Source organism: Schistocerca piceifrons, chromosome 1, assembly GCF_021461385.2.
Source record: "Schistocerca piceifrons isolate TAMUIC-IGC-003096 chromosome 1, iqSchPice1.1, whole genome shotgun sequence".
Taxonomy (NCBI): Eukaryota; Metazoa; Arthropoda; class Insecta; order Orthoptera; family Acrididae; genus Schistocerca; species Schistocerca piceifrons.
In genome coordinates this window covers 232,853,926-232,867,675 of record NC_060138.1, presented here as the reverse complement: position 1 = coordinate 232,867,675, position 13,750 = coordinate 232,853,926, and the positions used below count along the sequence as shown (strand labels likewise).

At 43.7% G+C, this 13,750-nt stretch overlaps 1 protein-coding gene and 1 pseudogene across 1 annotated transcript in view; both read left to right on the top strand.

Moving 5' to 3' along the window:
* LOC124803415 overlaps positions 1-13,750 on the top strand; it is a 129,470-nt gene that overhangs the window by 77,511 nt on the left and 38,209 nt on the right. The gene's annotated exons all lie outside the window — the stretch shown is intronic.
* On the top strand, positions 12,413-12,530 carry LOC124727404 (annotated as a pseudogene).

Here is a 13,750-nt window from a genome sequence, read left to right as displayed (position 1 = left end):
TCAAGCACACTATTAGGAGGATCTTGGCGGAGACGTTGAGGTGGATGGAGTCTAAGCAGTGAATGCTGGTACAAAACATAACACTGTCTGTCCCGTTATACATAGTAATTGAACAGCCCACTGTGTAAGCCAATATCTTTTTCATCTTGTACTTCTCATTTAGTTTTACGTACTAATAGGCGTATACATCTTAGTCTGACATTATCATTTGTCAAGCAATATTATACACTGCGATTTAATGAATTTTTTGCAGTCGAGAAATGTAATTCAATACACTTCAACAATTCACTGTGATCTAATGTGGTAGTTTGAAGACTAAATGGTTCAAATGGCTCTGAGCACTATGGGACTTAACATCTGAGGTCATCAGTCCCCTAGAACTTAGAACTGCGTAAACCTAACTAACCTAAGAACATCACATACATCCATGCCCGAGGCAGGATTCGAACCTGCGACCGTAGCAGTCGCGCGGTTCCTGACTGTAGCGTCTAGAACCGCTCGGCCACCACAGCCGGACATTTGAAGACTATTGACTTCTTATTACACCTTTTTCCACTAACATGCTGTCATCCGTTTCCTAAGTTCTTACATCCATTACATCAAACAATCTATTGGAACACGCTCGAATTTCTACTGCTTACCATTCTGTATAATTAGAAGACCCATGAAATAAGATACGTCAGAAGACAGGTGCATTTGACTGAGTGTCCATCCTCCCATCCCCTGTAACGCCGAGAAAGTTTCGCCCTACCTTTGATCTGCCTTCAACAAACGCCTCAACCCAGAAGGATTGGACGAAAGTATGGAAACGCGGCGGGAAATGCATGCTTGAACATAGATGCAGATGCAAGCCGATCCTGCAGGTTGCCCTGTTGTACTTCACCACGAACAGCACCTGTCCAATGTAAGTACGTTGCAAGCGTCAGCCGCGGTCAGAACAGTGTTCAAAATGGTCAAATGGCTCTGAGCACTATGCGACTTAACTTCTGAGGTCATCAGTCGCCTAGAACTTAGAACTAATTGAACCTAACTAACCTAAGGACATCACACACATCCATGCCCGAGGCAGGATTCGAACCTGCGACCGTAGCGGTTGCTCGGTTCCAGACTGTAGCGCCTAGAACCGCACGGCCACTACGGCCGGCTCAGAACAGTGTTCTGTGTATGTGTGAGTGGATTATGTCAGAGCTAAGAGAATTCGAAAGTGGGCAAATTATTGGTGTTCATATGGCGGATGCAACGGTAACCACGAGAGCCGAAGTGTTTGCTATTTCAACCGGCACCAATCGAAGATTTATACCGCACTCAGGGGGAGAGGGAAAACACCATCCGCTGAGTCACAACGGGGACGAAAGTGTGTGTTGAGTGATCGAGACGGACGGTCATTAAATACGATTCTGACGAAAATAAGCGGGGAACAGCTGCAGAAGAATTGCAGAACCGAATGTCACAGTAGCTAAACCTGTCAGCACCAAAACAATATGAAGGGAACTCCACAAGCGTGGAATTGCTAGGCTAGCGTGAATCACAAACCCACTCATCAATAATGCAAATGCCTGTGATAGGAAAGTAGGTTACCAAAGCCATACAGATTGGACTATGGACAATGAAAGAAAGGCATTTGGTCGGATAAGTCACACTGTTTCCAACTTCTGACTGAGATTAAGTCCTAAGAGTGAAACATGGCAGGTGTTGGAAATTTGTGGTAAGGTCTTACGGAATCAAACTGCTGAGGTCATCGGTCCCTAAGCCTACACAGTACTTAATCTAATTTAAACTAACTTACGCTATGGACGACAATTTTAGAAAAAGTAATGTACAGGCAGCTTCTCAACCACCTGACCACAAATAACATATTATCAAGAACACAGTATGGATTTCTGAAGGTTTCTGATATCGAGAAGGCTATTTACACCTACAGTGAAAATGTACTTAATTCATTAAATAACAAATTACAAGCAGCAGGTATTTTCTGTGATTTGTCAAAGGCATCTGATTGTGTGAACCACAACATCCCTTTAAATAAATTAGAATTCTATGGTGTCACGTGCAGTGCTGCAAAATGGTTCAAGACATACCTCACTAATGGGAAACAAAGGGTGTCAGTGCAAGGGACTAGTGAATTAAGTCATCAGTCATCATCAGAATGGGAAGAAATTACGTGTGGTGTCCCACAAGGATCCATCTTAGGGCCATTGCTTTTTCTTGTGTACATTAATGATCTCTCATCAGTTACACTGCCAGAAGCAGAGTTCGTTTTGTTTGCGGATGACACAAGTATTGCAATAAATAGTATGTTGAGTGTAGTTCTAGAAAGATCTTCTAATGATATTTTCATGGATATTAATAAATGGCTTAAAGCCAATTCACTGATATTAAACTTCGAAAAGACTCACTATATGCATTTCAGAACCCGTAAGAGGTTTCCACCCAGCATATGCATAAAGTATGAAGAAGAGCATGGCTCTGAGCACTATGGGACTTAAAATCTATGGTCATCAGTCCCCTAGAACTTAGAACTACTTAAACCTAACTAACCTAAGGACATCACACAACACCCAGCCATCACGAGGCAGAGAAAATCCCTGACCCTGCCGGGAATCGAACCCGGGCGTGGGAAGCGAGAACGCTACCGCACGACCACGAGCTGCAGGCATGAAGAAGAGCAGATAGAAGAGGTTGAAAGTCTTAAATTCCTGGGATTACAACTTGATAATAAATTCAGTTGGGAGCAGCACACCACAGTACTGCAGAAACGCCGTAACAAATCTGTATTTGCAATTCGAGTGTTAGCAGACATAGAGGACATAAAAATGAAAAAGCTTGCATACTTTCATTCCATAATGTCATATGGTATAGTATTTTGGGGTAACTCTTCAAGTCAAACAAAAGTTTTCAGAGTCCAAAAGCGTGTAATACGTATTATTTGTGGAGTAAATTCACGGACGTCCTGTAGAAACCTCTCCAAAGAACTGGATAAACTAACTACTGCCTCTCAGTATATTTACTCCTTAATGAAATTTGTCCTAAATAATATATCTCTTTTTCCAAAAAACAGCTCAGTTCATACGTACAATACCAGGAACAAAAATGATCTGCACAAGGACTTAGAAGCACTTACTTTAGTTCAAAAAGGGGTCCACTACTGAGAAATACTCATCTTCAATAATTTGCCAGCAAACATAAAATCTTTAGTTACAAATAAAGATCAGTTTAAAGGAGCCTGAAAGACTTACTTGTGGCCAACTCCTTCTACTCCATTGATGAGTTTTTTTAATAGAAACAGATGATTTATTGTAATTACTCATACTATTAGTATTCTTCTTTCAGCTTAAAAAAAATTAACATGTTCCACATCCACGGGGATCTCCTCAGCACGGATCTATGGAACGAAAAACTAATCTAATCTAAACACACCCTTGCCCGGGGAGGACTCGAACCTCCGGCGGGGGTAGCCGCACGGACCGCGCAGCAACCCCGAGCGGCAAGGTGGGTGTTCGGTGAAGACATGGGCAGCCATATCGCGATATTTCATCGGTCCCTTGGGTTGTTTCAAGGTCGTATTACTGCTAAGGATTATGTGACCACTTTTTTTTAAAAAAACACGTCCATACGATGGCACAATGTTCACTGCCTAACGGTTATGCTCTGTTCGAAGACGACAGGACCCCTGCTCAGACAGCTGTCACCGCCCAGGACTGGTCCTGTGAGCGCGAGGATGAAATGCGTCACCTCCCCTGGCCTCCGTAGTCAGCAGATCTCAATGTTATTGAGGCATTGTTGTCTACTTTGGAGAGAAGGGTGCGTGATTGTTACCCGCCTTCATTGTAGTTCTCTGAACTTGCCACGATTTGCAGGAAGAACGGTATAAGATTCCGACTAAAACGATACAGAGCCTGTATTTATTCTATCCGAGACGGATGGAAGCTGTTTTGATTGCTAGCGGTTTTCCCACACCGTATTGTGTGCTGTGTTTTTTGCGATACCTTACAGGGTGGTCCATTGATAGTGACCGGGCCCAATATCTCAGGAAATAAGCATCAAACGAGAAAACTACAAAAACGAAACTCGTCTAGCTTGAAGGGGAAAACCAGATGGCGCTATAGTTTACCAGCTAGATGGCGCTGCCATAGGTCAAACGGATATCAGCTCCTTTTTTTAAATAGGAACCCCATTTTTTTAAAAAAATCGTGTAGTACCTAAAGAAATAAGAATGTTTTAGTTGGACCACTTTATTCGCATTGTGATAGATGACGCTGTAATAGTCACAAACGTATAAGTACGTGGTATCACGTAACATTCGACCAGTGCCGACAGTATTTGCTTCGTGATACATTACCCGTGTTAAAATGGACCGTTTACCAATTGGAGAAAAGGTCGATATCGTGTTGATGTATGCCTATTGTGATCAAAATGCCCAACCGCCGTGTGCTATGTATGCTGCTCGGTATCCTGGACGACATCATCCACGTGTCCGGACCGTTCGCCGGGTAGTCACGTTATATAAGGAAACAGGAAGTGTTCAGACACATGTGAAACGTCAACCACGACCTGCAACAAATGATGATGCCCAAGTAGGTGTTTTAGTTGCTGTTGCGGCTAAACCGCACATCAGTAGCAGACAAATCGCGCGAGAATCGGGAATCTCAAAAACGTCGGTGTTGAGAATGCTACATCAACATCGATTGCACCCATACCATACTTCTATGCACCAGGAATTGCGTGGCGACGACTTTGAACGTCGTATACAGTTCTGGCACTGAGCACAAGAGAAATTACGGGATGATGACAGATTTTTTGCACGCCTACTATTCAGCTACGAAGCGTCATTCACCAACAGCGCTAACGTAAACCGGCATAATATACACTATTGGGCAACGGAAAATCCACGATGGCTGCGACAAGTGGAACATCAGCGACCTTGGCGGGTTAACGTATGGTGCGGCATTATGGGAGGAAGGATAATTGGCCCCCCTTTTTATCGATGGCGATCTAAGTGGTGCAATGTATGCTGATTTCCTACGTAATGTTCTACCGATGTTACTACAAGAAGTTTCACTGCATGACAGAATGGCGATGTACTTCCAACATTATGGATGTGCGGCACATAGCTCGCGGGCGGTTGAAGCGGTATTGAATAGCATATTTCATGACAGGTGGATTGGTCCTCAAAACACAATACCATGGCCCGCACGTTCACCGGATCTGATGTCCCCGGATATCTTTCTGTGGGGAAAGTTGAAGGATATTTGCTATCGTGATCCACCGACAACGCCTGACAACATGCGTCAGCGCATTGTCAATGCATGTGCGAACATTATGGAAGACGAACTACTCGCTGTTGGGAGGAATGTCGTTGCACGTATTGCCAAATGCATTGAGGTTGATGGACATCATTTTGGGCATTTATTGCATTAATGTGGTATTTACAGGTAATCACGCTGTAACAACATGCGTTCTCAGACATGATGAGTTCACAAAAGTACATGTATCACATTGAAACAACCTAAAGAAAATGTTCAAATGTACCTACGTTCTGTATTTTAATTTAAAAAACCTACCTATTACCAAGTGTTCGTCTAAAATTGTGAGCCATATGTTTGTGACTATTACAGCGCCATCTATCACAAAGCGAAAAAAGTGGTCCAACTAAAACATTCATATTTCTTTACGTACTACACGAATATCTAATAAAATTGAGGGTTCCTATTTAAAAAACGTAGTTGATATCCGTTTGACCTATGGCAGCGTCATCTATCGGGCCAACGATAGTGCCATCTGGTTTCCCCCTTCAAGCTAGAAAAGTTTCGTTCTTTGTAGTTTTTTCGTTTGACGCTTATTTCATGAGATGTTTGGTCCGGTCACGATCAATGGACCACCCTGTATATTCCTGACAGGAAACCACCTACTAGAGGCAATCTTGGCAGCAAAGGGTGTATGTTAGTGACTGTTTGGAGATATATTGGCTGTGATTGTTTGGGGGACTGGCAGTCAGCTTACATCGCCGATTTTTTCAAACATCTGTTGAATCAAGAGCAAGCACCATAAGGACACAGCTGCAAGACTTCATTCACACATTTCTTAAATCGATATAGCTAAGCAAGGTGGTGCTTATTTCGTTCATATTTTGTCTGATATTCTGTTTATATAATTTTTACCCTATAATTCCAAAGAGCAAACCATTTTACCAATTTTCATCCATAAACAGACAGCAAAATATGCGGATAATGCTGCATCGTTTTTCCGATGTTTCTGTTTCAACATACGTACGCCGGTGGGGGCTGTATTATACGAGGGTGAGTCAAATGAAAACCTTATATTTGTAATAACAAATCGAAATTTCGCGCCGTTATCCTGTAAGTTGTCAGCGTGCTACAAACAGCGTGCAGAATGGCATGTAGGTGGCAGCATAGTGCAGATGCACACATACCGTTGTAGTATCAGTATAAAGTTGGCTGCCCCACTTGCGACTTGCACCAGGGAAGAACAGCGTTCTGTTATTCGGTTTTTGCGTAGTGAAGGTGTGAAAACTATTGAAATTCGTCGACGAATGAAGGTTCAGTACAGTGATACATGTTTTCCACAGCAGCAAGTCTACGGATGGAGCAGGAAGTTCGCGAATGGTGTGACTTCAGTGGGAGATGCTCCTCGTCCAGGTCAGGCACAACGAGTTGTGACTCCACAGAACATTGCAGCAGATGAAGCCATAGTGAAGGAAAACCGCCGAGTGACACTGAATGACATTGCAGCATGTTACAGATTAGTCATGGGTCAGCACACCACATTGTGCATGATGTGCTCCAGTTTCACAAAGTGTGTGCAAGATGGGTGCCGTGGCAGCTGACTCCTGAAATGAGAGAACGACGTGTTGATGCTCATGAAGAACTTCTTCGGCGCTTTGAACGAGAAGGTGATGGCTTCCTTGCAAGAATCGTTACTGGGGACGAAACTTGGGTTCAGTTCCACCAACCAGAAACGAAGAGAGCGAGCAAAGAATGGCGCCATTCCTCATCACCAAAACCAAAGAAGTTTCGAACAGAACCATCGCCAGGGAAGGTTATGCTGACTCTCTTTTGGGACGAAAAAGACGTCAGTTTGCAGCATTACGTGTCTGTAGCCAGTGCATCATACACAGATTTCCTAAAAAATCATCTGGGGCCTGCAATCAAATCAAAGCGACGTGGATTGCTGTCAGCAGGTGTCCTTTTGCAACATGGCAATGCAAGGCCCTGCACTGCCCGTACAACAGTTGCAACAATCACAGGCCTGCATTTTGAGTGTCTTCCTCATCCACCATACTCACCAGGCCATGCCCCAAGTGATTTCCATATGTTTGGACCACTCAAAGACGCAATACGAGGAAAGAAGTTCGGTTCTGATGAAGAGGTACGCCACGCGGTGCATGAGTGGTTGCGCGGACTACCAAAAGAATTTTTTTCTAAAGGAATTTATGCACTTTGTAAGCCTTGGAGGATTTGCATTGAGCGTGGGGGAGATTATGTTGAAAAGTGATACAGCTTTGTACCACTTCTGCACAATAAATAATATTTAAAAAGATATTTAAGGTTTTCATTTGACCCACCCTCGTACTATATGGGATATTCACCTGCGCTTCCAAGGGACCTGCGGCCACAATAGAAAGCACTATGATAACTGTGAACATTATTATGGACCACCTGCCTCCCTCCATGATTGAAGTCTTTACAGAAGGTGATGGCGTTTAAGGGAATACGTGACATGTACGTAAATATCTGGTGTCACATACCGCCGGAAACCAACCAAGGGCTTGTGGACTCATGACACGCATAACGCTTTTAAAGAGATAGTCTTAATTTTTCACCTCGTCAATGTACATCCGTACTTCACCAGTAGTTTTACTATTTAGAAAAAGCAGATAAAAATTCGCTCGGCGCCTTCCTAAGAGACAATCTCCACTCCTTCCCAACCCACTATGTAAGAGTAGACCAGATCGGCGGCAATTGAGAGATTTATACCGAATACATTAATAAAAGAGGGCATTGATTCCTCCTGGTGGACAAAAAAGATCAAAACACTATTGCAGAAGCAACGAGAAACGCATTTGAAATTTAAAAGAACACAAAATCTCCAAGATTGGCGATATTTTACTGATGTTTGAAACTTAGCGCAGACTTTTCAATGCTAAATTCTTTTAATTGCTCCCACAACGAAACTCTCTCTCGAAATATGACACAGAAAATCCAAAGACGTTCTGGTCGTATGTCAAGTACACCTGCTGGAAGACGTAACAAATAACCTCACTGTGCCATACCAGTTGAAATACAATCTAAGAAACAAAGTGACGCATCACGAAGGAGTTATGAAAACTGGTCACAAACTGATATTTACACAGGCATCGACGGAAAATGCAAAATTGTAAACTTTTACCAAATAGCTGGCAAGGATGGTAAATAGGGGACATATCGATACCAGCGTACAAAGCCTTTGCGAATTTCATTCCGTTTACGCAGCTGGACAGTAACTATTCTTCCCAGATGGGCGCTTGAACAATATATGTAAATGTTAGGATTTGAGACACGACGTGACGTTGGGCTCAAAGAAGCCGTTTGAAATAATAGGCAAATCGCACGACATTTGAATAAGCGCAATGCCACCATTCGACTATGTTGGCAGGAATGGGTGAACCATGGCCGAACAAGCGCCAAGAAGGAAGCGGTCGACCTAGGGAGACGACAGAAACGTGAGGACCGAGCAATCATCGGAGAGGCACTCAGACCCTCGGATTCATCATTATCATCGACCTAACGTGTAATTGGTGCTTCAGTGCTCACAAGGATCGTTAATAAGCGGCTCACAGAATGGAGACTGAGCTCGTCGACCTCTGTACACCAAGAAGCCTGTTTTCTGTGCTACTGGGCACATTCGGCCTGGAATCTCATTGAGTACCACCTCGATTTGGGCCCCGATGATCAACGAGGACGTGTCTGATGACGCTGTAGATAGCACTGGGACGCCAACCTGACTGTCGCACGTTATACGGCACAACTATGGCTGATGGTTTGGGGAGCCATTGCATTTCATAGCAGGACCACTTTGGAAGTCATCCGGGGCGCCCTTACAACACAGCCGGTACATCATCGATATTCTGTGCCCTGTTTTGTTGCCCTTCGTGGCAACCAATCCTGCGATTACATTTCAGCAAGATAATACCCGCCCATACGCGTCGAGAGTTTCTACTGCTTGTCTTCGTGCTTGCCATACCCTACTTTGGTCAAAAAGGGCGCCGGGTCTCTCCCCAATTGTGATCGTTTGGAGCAATACGGACAGCGGCCTCCAACTAGCTCGGTATTTTGGCGATCTAATGCGCCAGTTGAACAGAATTGGGCACGATATCCCTCGAGGAGCACATCTAACAAATCTGTCAGTCAATGTCAAGCCGAATACTGCTTGCAAAAGGGCCAAATATGGACCAACGCGTTAATGACTCGCTCAATTTGTGAAGCTCTACGCCTTGAACAAATCATCCAATTTTCATGAACTTGTAATCACTTGTGTGTCTGTACATGTGCATCACACTACCGATGTCCCTTCCACTCGAATAATTCCTACGTGGTGCGTCTTTCTTTTGTTTTAGAGAGTATTTTATTGTTGATAATCTACATACGTTGAAACGATCATAGCAATAATATAATTAGAAATCAAAGCTCGTACAAAAAGGTGTATGTGTTAATTTTTCCCACAAGCTATTAGAGAAATAGTCTGAAGATGGTTCGAAGGATCCTCTGTCAGGCACTGAAGCGTGAATTACAGAGTAGTCGTTTAGTTGCAGATGTATCGCTATAAATAGTGGGACACTCTAAAAGGTTAAGTTTTATTTTATATTTTTCTGCTGTGATCAAGCTGCAATGATCATGACCAGTTTAAAGTACTTCAATACGGCTTTAATTTTGTGTCATGTTTCGGTTCATGCTTTGGAAACACAAAGTATTATATCTGCTATTCTGATTTATAAAATACACGCTGGGATTTGAATTTATAGGATACGTAGTTTTTTTTAGTTGGGTTCAAGATATTCTATTAATTCATTTAGCTGGGCGCATTGTTGGTTACTACATGCCAATCAAAACCTGCTACAGCCTCCACACAACCATGCTAGTCTATCCTGTGCAAGCCTCTTCATCTCCGAGTAACTACTGGAACCTGCATGAAACCTCCTGGCAGATTAAAACTGTGTGCCGGACCGAGACTCGAACTCGAGACCTTTGCCTTTCGCGGGCAAGTGCTCTACCATCTGAGCTACCCAAGCACTACTGACGTTCCGTCCTCACAGCTTTACTTCTGCCAGTACCTCGTCTCCTACCTTCTCGGTCCGGCACACAGTTTTAATCTGCCAGGAAGTTTCATATCAGCGCACACTCCGCTGCAGAGTGGAAATTCTCATTCTGGAACCTACATCCTTGTCAATCCGCTTACTGCATTCACCTTTAGGTATCTCTCTACGATTTTTACCCTCCACGCTTTCCTCCAGTACTAAACTGGTGATCCTTTGATGCCTCAGAAATGTCCTACCAACCGATCCCTTCTTCTCGTCAAGTTTTGCCACGAATTCTCCTTCTCCCCAGTTCTATTCAGTACCTCCTCAATCGTTACATGATCTTCCCATCTAATCTTCAGCATTCTTCTGTAGCACCACATTTCAAAAGCTTATGTTCTCTTTTTGTGGCCGTGCGGTTCTAGGCGCTTCAGTCTGGAACCGCGTGACCGATACGGTCGCAGGTTCGAATCCTGCCTCGGGCATGGATGTGTGTGATGTCGTTAGGTTAGTTAGGTTTAAGTAGTTCTAAGTTCTAGGGGACTGATGACCACAGATGTTAAGTCCCATAGTGCTCAGAGCCATTTGAACCATTTTTTTCTCTTCTCGTCTAAATTGTTTCACCTCCACATTTGGCTACACTTCATACAAATACTTTCAGAAAAGACTTCCTGACACTTAAATTTCTACTCGATGTTAACAAATTTCACTGCTTCAGAAATACTTTTCTTGCCATCGCCAGTCCACATTTTATATCCTTTCTACTTCGACCGTCATCAGTTACTTTGCTGCTCAAACAGCAAAACTCGTTTACTACTTTAAGCGTCTCATTTTCTAACCTAATTCCCTCAGCATCACCTGATTTAATTCGACTATATTCCATTATCCTCGTATTGCTTTTGTTGATGTTCATCTTATATCCACCTTTCAAGACACTGTCCATTCCGTTCAACTGTTCTTCCAAGGCCTTTGCTGTCTCTTACAGAATTAGAATGTCATCGGCAAAATCTCAAAGTTTTTATTTCTTGTCTCTGAACTTTCATTCTTCCTCCAAATTTTTCTTTTGTTTACTTTACTGCTTGCTCAATATGCAGTCTTCACAGCTCAGTGACTGATCGAGAACAACAAATATTTCCCAATGGCTGAGAGAACAAGATTCTCACAGCACATTTTGCCTTGGTAGTAAGGGACGGGACTCCATAAAAGAGATAACTACCGCTGGCAGCGGGTCGCTGGCAAGCTGACAAGAGGCAAGTAACGGCCAACCGGAGCTTGGGCGATTACTTTCTCTCGTCTCTGTTTATTGGAAAGGCAACACCTGCACCGCCGCTAGTAAGGGCTTATGGGCCAGATGATAATGGCAGATATCGGTAAGGCTACCATCCCCAAGTTACAGCATCATCGCCATGGTTAGTGACGCATTTTGATTCCTGCAAAAGTCCAATACACGAGCCCTGTCCAAGTGTTCTTCTCTAGCGGTGTAGCCGCGCGGTATAGGACGTGTTGCATGGATCGCGCGTCTCACCCCGTCGGAGGTTCGAGTCCTCCCTCGGGCATGGGTGTGTGTGTTGTCCTTAGCGTAAGTTAGGTTAAGTTAGTTTCATTAGTGTGTAAGTCTAGGGACCGATGACCTCAGCAATTTGGTTCCATAGTCCTTACCACAAATTTCCAATTTCCTCTAACGTTCCACTCGAACAACTCTGTCTCGCAAAGTACGTTTCTTCTCTTTACCATGGCTTACTCTCATTGGGTGGTTCGTTGCACATTCACCAGCTAACAGCGTGCAGCTGTAACTTTGTTCATCCACCAAACAAATTTCACGAAAAACAGTTTGCGATCGAAATTTCTACGTTCGGTTGCAAAGTGGCTCTGCCACAAGTAAGTTCTTTCTACGATGACCAGGTTCCTGATCGAGTTGCGTCTTTGGTGTAGTTTTCCGCACCGATTCAGTGGTTCTCCAGGGATAGACTGCCAAAGTGACCGGCCTAGAACGTAAGAGCTTCTATCTTATGCGGGTTGTGTGCTGAATCATACTGAAACAAAAAAAGCGAACTTTTGAAACACCCAATAAAAGTAGGAAAAATATAATGAAAAATTTTATTGACAGCAATTGAACCACTAGGCAACGGCCTTGCCGCTGTGGATACACCGGTTCCCGTGAGATCACCGAAGTTAAGCGCTGTTGGGAGTGGTCGGCACTTGGATGGGTGACCATCCGGGCCACCATGCGCTGTTGCCATTTTTCGGGGTGCACTCAGCCTCGTGATGCCAATTGAGGAGCTACTCGACCGAATAGTAGCGGCTTCGGTCAAGAATACCATCATAACGGCTGGGAGAGCGGTGTGCTGACCCCACGCCCCTCCTATCCGCATCCTCCACTGAGGATGACACGGCGGTCGGATGGTCCCGGTAGGCGACTCGTGGCCTAAAGACGGAGTGCTAAATTGAATCAATACAGCTTGTCTTTTAAGAGATAGAAATCAAATTATCAGTGTTTGAAAATTACATCCTGTTGATTGCGGGTTCATGTGCGTATGCATTCTTCCAATCTGCTTTTGATGTTCCTGATCGACTGCTGCAACGTCTCAGCATAAATACCATGAATTTCGTCTTGAATTCTTTGTTTCAGTTCATCCAGTGTTCTGGCCGAGTCATGTAGACCTAACTCTTATGGTAGCCCTAAAGAAAAAAAAAAAAAAATCAAAAGCGGACAAATCTGGTGACCTTGGGGGCCAGCTAATGTCACCGAATCTTGAGATGACATGCTAACCGACAATTCTCACACAGTTACCATTGATCGATGTGCAATATGTGATGTCGCACAATCCTGTTGAAATCATGTTTCATGCACTTGTAGAATATTCTTCAATGCAGATGCAACAAAAGATTGCAACATCTCAAAATATCGATCCGACATGCGACACTGTGATCCGCTTTTCATTTTTCGAAAAAGTAAGATCCGATGACACCGCGTGACAAAAGTGCACACCATATTGTCACCTTTCTGACGTGTAAAGGGCGTTCTTGAACTTCCTTTAGGCTGCTGTCTGCCCAGTAACAACAGTTACAGACATCCGTAGCGTGTCTAGAAATCCATTGCCCTCGTTTACGTATGTCATAACTTGCTGAGAAAATTTCTGATCCCAACTGCTAATCTTTCTCCTTCAGTTGGTGCACGGTTTGCAGACGGTACAGATGAAATTTTGATTGGAAATGCAGAATTCAGCGAACACTCTCTCGGGACACCCTGTCCGCAGCTGTCTGCTTGCGATCTGAACGCCATGGGCTCTTTAAGACTGAAACGCGTACAACTTAGATCGTCTGTGGAACTTAAGATGAAAAATCGTCCGAACTCCCTCTGCGCCCTTTCCAAACTACATTTTTTTGTAAAATATTTTTGTGGCAAAAGCACATTGTTGATCTTTCCAGTGATCAATGATTACTAAATGGTGATAATGT